The sequence below is a fragment of the Falco biarmicus genome, chromosome 3 (assembly GCF_023638135.1).
Source record: "Falco biarmicus isolate bFalBia1 chromosome 3, bFalBia1.pri, whole genome shotgun sequence".
Classification (NCBI taxonomy): domain Eukaryota; kingdom Metazoa; phylum Chordata; class Aves; order Falconiformes; family Falconidae; genus Falco; species Falco biarmicus.
The window spans coordinates 52,729,359-52,742,805 of record NC_079290.1 but is presented as its reverse complement, the minus strand read 5'-3'; the positions used below and the strand labels follow the sequence as shown (position 1 = coordinate 52,742,805).

Below are 13,447 nucleotides of genomic sequence, written 5' to 3'. Positions count from 1 at the left end.
CCTTCTTACTTCTTTTTCACAAGTGGGTCATACTTGACTTTGCTTCTGTAAAAATATTGTTACAGAAAATACATTGGGTACTGGAAAAAAAATATATATGTTGAGACATGCCCAGGTATTAGTTTTTCTGATTCTGTATTCAATTTTTTTCAATATTAAAGAAAAAAGTAACAATCTGTCACAGTAGAATATACATTGCCCAAAAGATATTGAAACCTATTCCAACTGTACCTAATAGAGCAGGTACAACTTTTAGCCAAGTAAGAAAAACCCGGACAGGTCCCAATTCAAGTATGTGCATTACTAAATGTACTGTAGTTTCCAGTACTTCTAGAAATAAGTGGGAATACTACCTTTGTTCTTTGGGTGTTCACATACCTGGGGACACCTAGAACGAATCTGCTTTTGTTTTTATGCATCATAGGCACAAATAACCCAACAGTTCCTTTGATAGGTTGCTTTGACAGCCCCATTAAAGCCACCATGTGCTGTTTGTACATGTTCAACGCCATCCAGGATACTCCCTTGGCTTCAGCATTCATTTTCACTGTAGGCAGAGAAGCTCCGTGTGCGGGGATGCATGACATGCTAGAGTACATTGAGAAAAATCACAGCTTTGTTTCCACAGCTCAGCAGTCCTTGGGCACCTGAACTTCCACTAAAATGAACCCGTGTTTGTGTCCATGGCCAACACAAGGAGATGCCTCATGCCTTCCACCACGCTGTTATTCGCTACAGATACCCTCATCACAGCTATCATCAAGTACTGGGTGAAGAAGTAAGAGGCTGAAAACAGGTAACACAGAGAATCAAGGTCCTTCATAACCTTTACAAAGACAGCTGAAGAAATGTCTTCCAAATAGCTATTGTTGCTGTTTATAATGTTTAGCCATTGCATCTTTCCCTATTTTGACAGTGGTAGTTGATGGTCCACCATGAGGGCACAATGTATGTGGGCCATTGCTGTCTGCATCTGAGAAAATGCCCCCTCCAGTGCTAATGAAAATTTATTTTTAAAAGTAATCATTGACTGATTTACCAGCTTCAAAATAACCTACTGCTGCCTACCACTATTTTAAGTGCCTTGTCAGTTACACCTGTGCTCAACAGTTACTTGGTGGTTGAAGCAGCATTGGTGCCAGCTTTCTAGCTTCTCTTACAGATGCCGGTACTGTGTAAGTATGCATTACGGGGAGCCACAACAAACACAATTATCTGAATTTGACGCTTTTTAGGTTTTAAAGAACCCAGGGTCCCGCCCACTTCCTGGAGACCTCCCGACCTCCCCGCTCGCAGCGGTAACGCTGCAGCCGAAGGGGGTCCCGGCGCAGCACGGGGCAGAGCGCCCGCTGCCCGGGGTGGCGGCCCCGGCGGTGAGTCGGGCCCTGCCGGGCGGGGGGCTCCGCAGGGGCCCCTTTCGGTGCCGGGGCGGCGGCGGCCGGAGCCCCCCGAGGGCCGCCCTGCGGCCACCTGTGGGTGCCGGGTCCCCCAGCCCGCGCGGAGGGGCTCCTGCCGGCGGGGGGCGCCCCGGGCCGGGGGCGGGCGGAGGAGGTCGGGGTGCGGGGTCTGGCGGTGGGCGAGGTTCGGGGTGCAGAACGCGCGGGACTCGCCCGGCCGGGGAGAGGCCGGAGGAAACCAGCCGAGGGGAAAGTCGCTTTGAACCGGCGGAAGATGGGGGTGGGGTGGCGGGGATCGGTGTCCGTCGGTGTTCGCATGGGTGGGGGCAGGGCAGCACCGCCCGCGCGCTGCCTGCCGCGGAGGGGGTGCAGGTGGCGCAGCCGCCCCTTCCAGGCGGGATCGCCTCAAGGGAGTCGTGGCTGCTTCTCTGCTGACGGCGGGGGGCCTGTGATGTCTGTGCTCCGTGTTTTTCTGTTAAATACGTAGGATTTAACCGTCTGGATTCATCCTGGCTAAATCTGCTTAAGGGTTGGTACGCCAGTAAATCGGTTCTGGGGTAGCTGCTTTGGGATAAGGCTGGTTATTGTGGAGCACTTAAAAAAATCAATGTGTAAAACCAGCTGTTCTGGAGTGAGCGTGTGCTTCCGGTTCAGATTCCCAGTGAGCGTTTCTAATAGTTGTCTTCATCACAAATTTAACGTGAGCCACAATTGAAGTATTGCCCCTAATCTGAATCCTGTCCAGATGCAAGCATAACATAAAGAGCCCATCTAGAATCAGCACAGAGCAATGTATACAGGTGTAAAATGCAAGAGCAAACGTGAACCATCTGCTAGTGACTCCCTTTACAAACGTGGCACCTGGCACAGGCATCCTTCTAGTGATCATGGCAGGCAATTGGAAGTATAGCTTGAGCCAGTGTTTAGGAATACTTGGGGAGTGGGGGGGAGAAGAAGAATAAAAGGATAAAAGGCTTCCTAGCATGTTTCTGAGCCCCTTCTTCCAGGACCGCTTGTTGGCCTCAGAAGCTATAGGCAACTTCACAGAGTTCTGTCCCAGCAGAGATCCAGCTGAGCAGCTGCGCCTTTTCTGCTATTCACCTGGCCAGTCTTGTTTTAATTATTTATTCAAGGTCACAGACCATGGAAAATTATGTGTTCCTGAGCTGAGACATACACATATATGTATGTCTAAAAGTGCAACTGTTTACAGCACCCTCAGTATCTTAAAGAACTAATGCATTAGCTTTTTTGCATTTGAGAAGTGTTACGCAGCCTCTAACTAGAGACTTGAGGCAATTGTTTGGATGCTAAATGGAAGAAGAGAAAACTCAGGGCTTTAGCAATGTTCAGGGTCAATATCCTGAGATGCTCAGGTTTTATGTAAGCTACTTGCAGTGTCTGAAGTTTTGTTTGTTTCTCTGTTTTACCTGTTTAGGTACGGACTGAGCAAATAAAGCAGAGTGATAAATTGGGTTAAAGGTGGAGGCTGAACTGGAAATTCTTGCAAATTCATTTTATAGTCAACTGACCAAATCACTGAGTAACTGCATAGTGCATGAGTGTAGTTTTTCTTCACCAATCCTTGTATCCTTTATATTAACTTTTTTTCTGCTACTGACAGTTTAAGGGGGAGGGTGAACAAACTGACAAAGGGTAATCTGATTTTATATTTTGTGACATTAAAAGGGGAAAGCTCTCAGGCAGCATGTGAGAACCTTGTGCAGGGTTATTTATAGAAGACTCATCTGTCCCTCAGGGAAACAAAGAAACCTTTTCAACCCTGTTTAAAGTACAGGAATAATCTAAGTTAAAACCTGCCCAAGGGCAAACCGTGAGTAACAATTCTGAGTTTATCCTCGGACAGGGATCATGTTGTGTCTTGGCTGTACTCTCTGCACTTTGTGTAATCACTGATCCTTCTGCGAAGTTAACTGCAAAATACCACCTTCTGTGTGAGTTAGGCTTTGATTGTATTTTATGTGGCTCTGTGGAGCTATATATGAAGAAGGCTTCCAAAGAAGATCCTACATCTGAAATCCTCCGGTAGATCAATGACAGGTTAAGTATGTTAGAAATGCTGTTGCAGAGTGTACTGGCAAGCTTGGCAAGTTGTTTTACAGTGGCTTAAGAAGGTTTTGCTTCAGATTCCAACTCCACTCCTTTGCTGGAGTTGCTATCTATATAGCAGAGCTGATGAGGGTAATGTGGACTTGTGACTTGGGAGCTCTTGTGCAAAGGTTAGCATTTTAGCAACTGGGAAAGCAGGTAAATGCACTAAAATGGCAGACTGGGTAGAAGTATCTGAGAGATGAGCATGTGAAACGTTCTGTTGGCCTGGAGGGTTGGGAGAGGAGACAGAAAGAAAGGTGGGTAACCTTCAACAGAGAGAGGGGCAGTGCAGGAGGCAAGTGGCAACATTTTAAGTTGGCATAGCACGGCCACCAGCACCAGCTGGTTTGGCCACAGTGACTCATGGTTTCAGGTGCCTCTCTTCTGGAAGCTACTGCATTTCAGTCTCCAGGCAGAACTGGCAAAACAGAAGATGTTCCTGCTTCTTACCCATTTCAGTGCAAAGTCAGCAGTTTATTTAAGTGAAATTTTTCATTCATGCAGCTGGGGTTGCAGACATAAGTTTGCTCCTGACACTTCTGCTGCAGGGCTGTGACACTTAACAGAGGGGCACAAGTGCAAATTTATTATAGAGGCACAGGGCCTTTTGTCACCCGCTCGCCATTATGTGTTTGCTGCCTGCACACTCAGCCAGGCTGAGCAGTGTGCTCGCTGTGGATTGCAGGCTGGCACAACAGCTTCTTCTAGCTCCTCCAAAGCCAGAGGGGCTGTCTGTCAGTCAGCCAGCCAGTCAGTGTGCACCCTTTCTTTTGTCCTTCCTTAAGATCCCAGGTTGTTACTCTACCCTTCAGATCCCTATCCAGACATGATGAGGAGCTGTAATCTGATGCAAAGAAAGGCCATCTCCCATCCCATTAGCATCAGAACTTTTCGATGGTGCTTAGATAGTGAAGGGCAGTAATGTTTTACATCTCTACAGGAAGATTCACGAAAGTTTCTCTGTCATATCCGTTACTGACAAAAAAGCTTTCAAAAGCAGCTGCAGTGACCACTAATTCAATCTGCTTTTATTACTAAAACCAGAGAAGTGGCTGAGATGCTCCCAGAGGTTGGTATACCTTTATGCCATCCAAACCCCAAGACAGCTAGAACAGAGAACCACTTACCACACAACAGCATAACAGTTCCCCTGCACCTGCTGCCTAAACCCTGTGAGTGTAATTCTCTGACTCCCAAATTCATCACGTATTAGAGAAATTCCCTTGTCTTAACAACCCGAATGGTTGTCCCTCATAGGAGCAGCATGGGGCATTCTTCTGTTTGTGGGCTCGGGAAGACTTAGAGTAAGCTATCAGTATGCGTATATTTGTGACATTGTCCAGCAGCAACACCACAAAAATTAAACAATCTTTGCTGTGATGGCGGGTTTTGAAATCATGAACTGCAGGCTTTGCCTGGCCCCTGGGACACAGGTTCCTTGCTTCTGCTCTGAAGTAAGTCTTTGCAGTCTCATGTGTTTCAGTGCTACCGGGAAGCTCAGCTTGTCTGTTTCCAGTGCTCTGCTTTACGCAGGTAGGGCTGCCGGCACAATACCCACAATCTTTTTGACAATATATCCTAAGAAAAACAAATGTCCTGTAATGTTCCACCAGGAATGTCATGTGGTGCAAAATTTTGATTCTTTTTTTATATACCCTGCCTCATTTGAAGCATGTTTGGGGGGGGATTATCATGTTCGTTTTAGTTTCTTTCTATGTACAGGTTCTGTCATTCCTGTATTTCTGCATGTTTAAAGACTAAGGCATGGATGTGCCCTTACTGCCATGCTTATCTTCCCTCTGAAGGAATTCCAGCTACTAATATTGCCAAGAAGATGGGAACACATACCAAAATTGCACAAAATGCAAAACACAGGTTTGCAGCCTTGAACACGTAACTAGTAAATAATTCCAGAGCTGTATCCATGCATGAGAACTAACACTATTAAGATACCTTTTTAAGGACATGTCTAAACAGAGAAACTCTACCAACATGATGATGGAAGAATAGATTTTTGTGATTTATCAAGTTCCATATCTAAAAGAGCTCTAAAACACTCTGCCAGTGTCATTGCAAATATTAAGCTCAAGCCTAAACCTGTGGGAGCTGAATCTTCTTGACTACCTACGTTGGCTTTGGCTGGAGAAAGGACAAATGACAAATTTAATATTTAACGATTGCATAAGAAAAATCCTGGCCAAAATTGCATCTGTTAAAATACAGAACAAAGATGGAAAATTTTGTGGTGGTTGTTGGTTGTTTTTTTTTTAAACACCCCCCAACTCCCTTCAGTAAAGCTACCTAAACTGAGCCTTTTTCCTTAAATCTAAATAAAGCCTTTGAAACATCACTTACATGCAAATGAAGTTTTAAATGCTACTGTTTGAACTGGAAGGTGTTTATCATGTTTCATCAAAACAAGGTGCAAAGCAAAAGGTTAATGGGGCTTTCTGGTGGAGGACAGGGCATCCATAGAAAAGCAGTTAACCAAGATTCAATTAATATAAATTTACTTGAAAATTCATATAAAAGCAAGCATTTTCTCCTTAACAGTATTAAATCTGTGTCTCTTTCTGTATAATGAACACTTTTAAGTCCTGCTCTTCCTCATATTTTTATACCTTTGTTTTGTGGGAGAAGATTGTACAACTTAGAACTGACTCCCTCTTTTTTCTCTGAATGGATTTGCATCCGACTTCTATAATTTCTTCTGTCTTGGTAGCTGCAAAACAGTACCCTTAACTCTTTCTTGTCTAGCAGCAGCAGGGTGAAAATACCATAAAATGTAAACCAGCAAGTAAATGTATGAACTTCAGAAAGACTGTTATTTGCAGGGTTGTGGGGAATTACAGAGAACATAAGAAAACCAGCAAAAAAGTGTATTTGTTTTTAACACTATCAGTTCTTTACCTTTATGCCATGGGTTTTCTGTTTGGGAAAGATCGGCTTAAAGCTAGCAATGAAATACATAAACTGCAACACCTTGGTATTAATAGTAGCTAAATATTGAATTTAATGTAGCTAAATATTGAATTTAATGTCAATATTGTTTTAAATTCATTTTTTGCAAAAGGAAGCCAATTGAAACAGGTATGTTAAGAAGTGCTGACCTACGTATGGCTTACCTAGTCTCAGTACTTAGCATAGCTTAAGAACTGCTTTTTGCTGTTCAGTGGCAGAGCACAAGTGACCTGATGATGTATATTTGCAGTGGTTTATAATCTTTCTTATGGCTGCAGAAAGTGTTGGCTGTATTTCTTGCGTAAAACAATCAGTGAGGCCTCTAAGATATGTTGAAAAGGAGAATGCATTTAATGCATTCTAGCATCAAGATACTTTTGAGTGTTGTTTCTGGTATTTGGCTACTACCCTTGGCAAATGCTCCTGCAGCATCTGAGTCGCGCCAAAGTACAGATTACTGTATTAGTATAAACCTAATTTCATTTGCCGTTTCCATTTGGGGAGTGGGAATTGCAATTAAGTGACTGCGCTCTGAGCATTTTCATTCTGCCTGATCCGCAGTCAGGATGATCATTTGTAGGGTACCCATGGCACAGCCATCTGGGACAGAGTTATATTAAATTTCTTCACCAAGATTCACCAGAACTGGTCATCAATGTTTAAAGGTTAAGAATATAGAATATAACCTATAAGTAATATTAATGTCTCTTCACTGTTTCTGTGCAAATGATATTTTAATATCTCAACATGACAGCTTCATATAATTTCATATTCTTTCTTGTCATGGAAAATACCTCATGACTGTGCTTCATCAGATCTGTTATATGGAGATTCTGAGTTAAAGGAAACAGGACAGCCGGCACAGCACAGCAGCAATATACAACCCAAATCTTATCCTTAATGAATCTATACAAAAGTTTTGCTGATTACTTCATTGAGGTCAGAATTGGGTCCTCACCTTGGAATATTTTTTGGTTTAACAGGGTTGGTCTAGATTTTCACCATTAAGAACAGAGCAAGATATGAACTGGGAGAGTCTCCCTCCCCAGATTAGAAATCTTTCCCTTTTGCCTCCCAAATTTCATTCCAAAATATTAAGGACCAACGTAAGGGACAAATAAAACCACCACAAACCAATAATTATTTCACTCAAATTGACTTTACTCTCATAAGCTGAATGTTATTATTATAAAATGTATTACAGCAATACTGAACCAGTAACAAAATGCTTGAGCAACAGAGCCAGTAGTCGAAGGAGATGTGTTTGCTTCCCTAGGTGTAGCCATAATTGTAATAAGCCTTTACACTAGAAAATGTTGAGTGATGTGTTAGCATAAATGTGTCACATTATAAAACATAACAAACTGCTGCTGTTTCTTGCTTAGGTATGTCTGAGTGAAATGAGAGCTCATTTAAGAACCTGTGAAAAATGTACAGAAAAATATGGATGTGTAGGGGAGCTTGAAGATGCTGCAACAAGGTAGACCTCAGTGTTGATGACACTGTAAAACCACTTTTGAGTTTGTTATCCCAACATAGTAAAGTCAAACTGTAGAAGAAGCATCTGATTTTTTTTTTAATTGCAACATGTTTCTGTTTCATAAGTTCAACACAAATCCTTTATTGTTTAAAACATAATATGCAAATAGTACTCAAAATGGATGCTTTTTTTTGGTGTATGACTAAAAAATAATGCATTTTACTTGCAGTCAGTATGATTTTGATAGAATTCAGCTCCACATGACCTGTTTTGTAGAAACAACTGTATTTTGACAAGTCAGCAGTTTTTGCTATTTTAATTGGGGGACAATTATGTTTACTTTCAAATAAAACTCCTTAAAGATGTTGGTTATTTCCAGAATGAATAGGGTTAATAATAATCTAAATGTAATTGGCTCTCTTCTAATAATTTGTTCTTCAGAAATAGTTTTGAGTTAAGAAGACTGACAGCTTTCCTTATTTATATGTTTATAGTATAGATAAATATTTGCAGAACATGTATTGTATGTTAAAAGTTTAAATCTTTAGTCCCTGCTATTCTTTTTCAGGGCAGGACCTGTTAGAGCAATCAATTAGGTGTGTAGTAATTCTAGAGGTCTTGAAGTTTAATGGCCTTTAGTTTTGTCCATTAATGATTAGAAGCAATTTAGGTATCACTATCAAAATGCTTTTTAATTTATGTAACTTAAATTCCCTATACTCTTTGCTATTTGAATTCATAAATGACACATTATTCAGGCTGCTTGCTCAGAAGACCTATCTCCTTATCAGTTATTGTTCTTCTGATGCTCAGAAAAACTTGAACATTTATCCGCACACATCTGAAAACTGCACTAACCTGAAAACAGTGTCTCCACCATGCAACAAGACCATACTCTATCCTGAAAACTAAGTAGGAATCCTGTGCAAGAAAGCACTGATACTTAATGGGGGCTCCCGAGAATTGGTAGTTGGGTCACACATGTTCCAAGTGTATCACAGCAATTAAATGATGCTTTTATCAAATGTCTATAGTTGTAGTGTTCAGTATTTTCATCTGTGCTTCTCTAAGTTCATGGTTATGTTAAGAGTGCTTTTCTGGATCGATATCCTGACATGCTGGCACAGTTCTGTGCAGTGCTTGCAGCATCCATTAGCAAGGCTGACCTTTTGCCAGCATAGCATACATCACACCCAGGTACATGTCATACACCCATGATGCATTTTAGCTATGGCAAAAGGAGCTCCTGATGATACCTGACCACAGAAATCTAAATACTACTTTTATTGCTTGTAGTTTTTGCTGAAAATGTATCAATTACATCTGCATCCAGTAACAACTTCCTACCTCTTATTCCCAGATATTCCTGTCCTTTTTGCCAGTGTGAAGTAGATGAGGCTGAGCTGATGGACCACTGTCTCACATGTCAGAGTGGAAAGAGCAGCAGTGGAAATGTATGTAAGTATGTATTTTACTGAATTCACAGGTTAAACGGATTAATTCTAGCAAGCATTACTGATAGGAGATAATAGACAAAGAAAAAATTACTAATTGTTTAATTGATTTTGACAGTGAAAGAAAAACATACCTATATTCATTCCCTCTGCCCATCTCTCACTGACCAAGTGTGTATGCACATAATATTTAAAACACTAGCACTTCTATCACTGTGAGTGCTGATAGGAGCGCTGAAAATGGTGTAGGAAATCTTGTAATGGGTACAACAGTTACTTACAGCCAAGACAACAAGCATTATTAGCTTCAGCAATTTGCCTGTTTTTAAATCCCACATGTGCTATTTCTACTGCCTTAACTCAGATTTATGTGCAGCATTTGCTGTGTATTCTCATCTGGGTTTTGAAGTTATGAGAACTGCTTATGTGACCTTATATAGGAGTCTGTCATAGCAGGGTTTTTAATTCTTTTTTTAAAGATAATGTTACATAAATGGCTTCATTCTGAAGGTCCATGGGGGCTGCGAGGTCTTACTGTGACCCTGCCTGTAGGACTGAGGTCCATAGGGTTGTAGACTCAGATCTGGACAAGTGTAATTTACTTCCCTGATAGTTACTTGCTGCAGCATTTTCGACTCCAATTCTCACATGTGGCAGGAGTGTTTTAGAGAGGTTACAGACTGAAGGGCTTGTAGACAAATCAACCAACGCTCCTGTTTCCTGCAGCAGGTGGGAAGGGGGAAACCGGCTCCATTCCCTCTTACGTTGCAGGTTAGTTTTCACCACCTTAACCATGATCATATTAGTAAGTTATTGTGAAGCCAGAGCTCTGAGTAAACTAAAGGAAGCATTCCCTCAGAGTATATACTGTGTTCACATTTGCCTGAGTTAATGCTTTAATGCATAACATTTTGCCAAATTTTGTATTCTTCAGATTAGACTCTGTATTTAATTCAGGCAACTGAAATATTTCTCAGTAATTTTTATCACACCTATCAGTCTATAAGCTCTTATTTTTTCACTCGGGGCAAATTCATAAATAGCCGTGTTGTGTATCTGTAGAGCAGAATCAAGCCTTAAAACTTAGAAAATTATTAAATGCTTAGCTCAATTCAGAGTTGCATATAGAAGCTGATCCTGAGACTTGTAATATGCATTATACAGCCTCTTTTGCACATTTCTGTGAAACCCAACGGAAAAAACAATGCCCAGAACTGTGTTTGCCTGCAAATAATGTAAAAAGTATAACCAGGGAAATGAAAATGTGATCTTTTAAGTCATACTGGTTTCATAACTGCTGTAGTTGATTTATAAACTGTAGGTCCCACACCATTAATACAAAGCAACGAGAGGGAACATGCTGAGAGGTGCACTTCATTGTTTGCTACTGCCACGCTGATCCTTCCCTTTAGTCCTAAAATACCTTTTGAGTAACTGTTTCAGGAGTACCTGAAAAAGAGATTTGGCACATCTTTTTCAATGGTTTTATTTCAAACTTAGAATAAACACATTGGACTTCTAGTTCTAAGAAAGGCATAGGATTTTTTGGCGTGTTGTATCATAATGCTCATTACCATAACATGTCATAAAGCTGGTTTTAGTCTACATGTAGTATATTCACATGGTGTATTCCATGATAATCATCTTTTTAGCATACATGCAGTGTTCTCATGATATTGCTTAAATGAATAAATGTTGCAGCAACTGCAACTTTTATATTACAAAGAACCCACAGGAAGTAATTCAGCTTTTCTTTTGGTGAAGTGGTTTAGGCACTTCTGTTGTAAACACACACATGAATGAATTTGTTATTGATGACCAGAGAAGTCTTGCATGTGTCTTGTAGCATTTTATCATCCAAACAGTGGCTTGGATGACAAACAATGGGTTATTTGTTATTAGTTTGCTATTTGAATGATAAACAAATGGGTACATGAATTGTTTGGATGATAAACAAGTTTTGCATTGCCTAAAAAATGCTTTTTGAGTGACTGTTATTTTGTAGCTAGTAGGAGGGAATATATTAACCATCAGATCTATATAGGTTGACAATCCTTGGAATGTCTGCAGGCACTAATTACGCAACAGGGATCAGCATAATTGACAGTTGATGTGAAAGTGTACTGTGCTTAGGAGTATTTGTTTTGCTCAAAGAATGCTATTTGGCCATAACAGATCCACTTATTTCATATTCCTGTTTTTTAAACATTGATAATATTTCTTCTCTAAGACCTCCAAGATGAAAACTGAGTACTTCCTTCCATTTATTTATAGCGTTGTCCAAATTGTTGTTAAATACCTGGGAGAGATCCACACTGTTTCAGCAGAAATTTTGTAAGGCGTCTTCAACTCAGACACGCGCCATTACAAAGACTACATAGTAAGTAATGGTATTTGCAAACTACTGGACTTGATTTCTTTATGTGTATCTTCCACACCTTTTACAATCAAGAAGTTGTGAAAAGAACTGAGCAGGTAACTTCACCAGGAAGTCACTAAGCGTGGTAGATGTGTACAGAAACAGCATAGCCTGGTACTCAGAGGTGCCAACTCAGGGATTCTGTCCTCAGTTTTGTTGCTGTCTAATGGTGGGACAAGGGAAAGGTAACCCATTTCCTCATTTCTTAACAGGTATTATGTGTGACTCATGACTATAAATTACTTGGAGATCCTCAAATGAAAACCTATGTACTTTAAATGAAAGTTGTTTCAACAACCCATTTTTATTTAGTAAGAACCTAAGATGACACAGTTGTACTTGTGAAAGCTGCCGCAGCTGTTTGCTGTCTAAGCAGGCTGTAAAACAGAAAGTGCAGCACAATCATTAACATGCTGTTAGAATTTCTCAAGAATATTAGTTAGTGCTTTCTTTTATTTATTTTTGATACTCATCCAGACAAAATCCCAAAGAAAGATATAAAATGTTTTTTCAAATGGTGCAAAAGCACTAAAGAAAATTATGTCCAAATGGAGGGCAAGGGTGAAAAACCATCTTAATAATTCAAACCTGTAATTCATGCACATGGCAGAAAAAGATTTCTGTATGATAGCACTTTAATGATAGCGCACACATATAACTTCATAAAATACAGCTAAGACTAGAGTTTTTATTTCTATACACAGTAATATAAGATGCATCACCAAATTGGACTCCTTATTAAAGAGCAGTAGCACTGTTGGGCTTTGCATAATCAGTGAATTAATCTGTTTCTCCATCTGACATTCTCATTTATTTCAAATTTCATAATGATTTCTCTTGCTTTATGTTGCAGTGTTTACTGCCAAGGAGTAGAAAGTTAGGCAGTAAACTTTAAACATGGATGTAAACACATGGAAACCAGTGTTTTGTTAACTGGTAACTCAAGCAGTCAAAATTAAATATATTAACATATCAATTACTATCTTGATAGTCTATAAAATATCCTTTTTTTTTTTCTTTCAGGACACAAACACTATTGGAGAAGTTCTTATTGAAAGAGTTCTAGATGGGTCATTCTTAGAATATGTGCACATGAATCATCCAAACATCACGTAAGAACCACTGCAGAACAGTGGAAGAACATGTTCTGTAGATAAACATGGTCATTAAAATTTAGCCTTTTGCAATTAATGGAGTGTTAGTAACCTGCATGGACCTAATTTTTTTTTCTTACACATTCTTTGTTAAACTATTTTTTTTAAATTGAATTTCAGTTTAATTTAAAAATGTGTTGTTTGGTGTGGGGATTTTTTTAAGGATAAAAGAAAATATTGTCAGTTCCTCTGCCTAAAATGTGATGGTCTTGAACTAGCTGCAGGTCCCGTATTGCAGATACACTGGCTTTGACAACAGCCTCTCCCATCTGTTCCAGGAGCAGGCCAGTCTTGTGTATATTGATGATGACAATGTGATGCTGGAGTCAGATGACAAAAACGGCAGCATTTTGGATGCTACAGGACCAAACAAATTGGAACACACACATCCCATGCCGCCCCCCCCCAGCAGTATTGGGCATACTACCTACTGTCAAGGACCACATGTAAGTTTCCATTTACAGTACAAA

At 40.3% G+C, this 13,447-nt stretch overlaps 1 long non-coding RNA gene across 1 annotated transcript; it reads left to right on the top strand.

The window, feature by feature from the left end:
• The first annotated feature begins 1,287 nt into the window (after positions 1-1,287).
• LOC130146285 (uncharacterized) lies at positions 1,288-13,356 on the top strand. The gene is made up of 5 exons (XR_008820852.1): positions 1,288-1,373; positions 7,856-7,950; positions 9,311-9,404; positions 11,679-11,784; positions 12,847-13,356. It is a non-coding gene; the product is annotated as an uncharacterized LOC130146285 (long non-coding RNA).
• Positions 13,357-13,447: the final 91 nt, after the last annotated feature.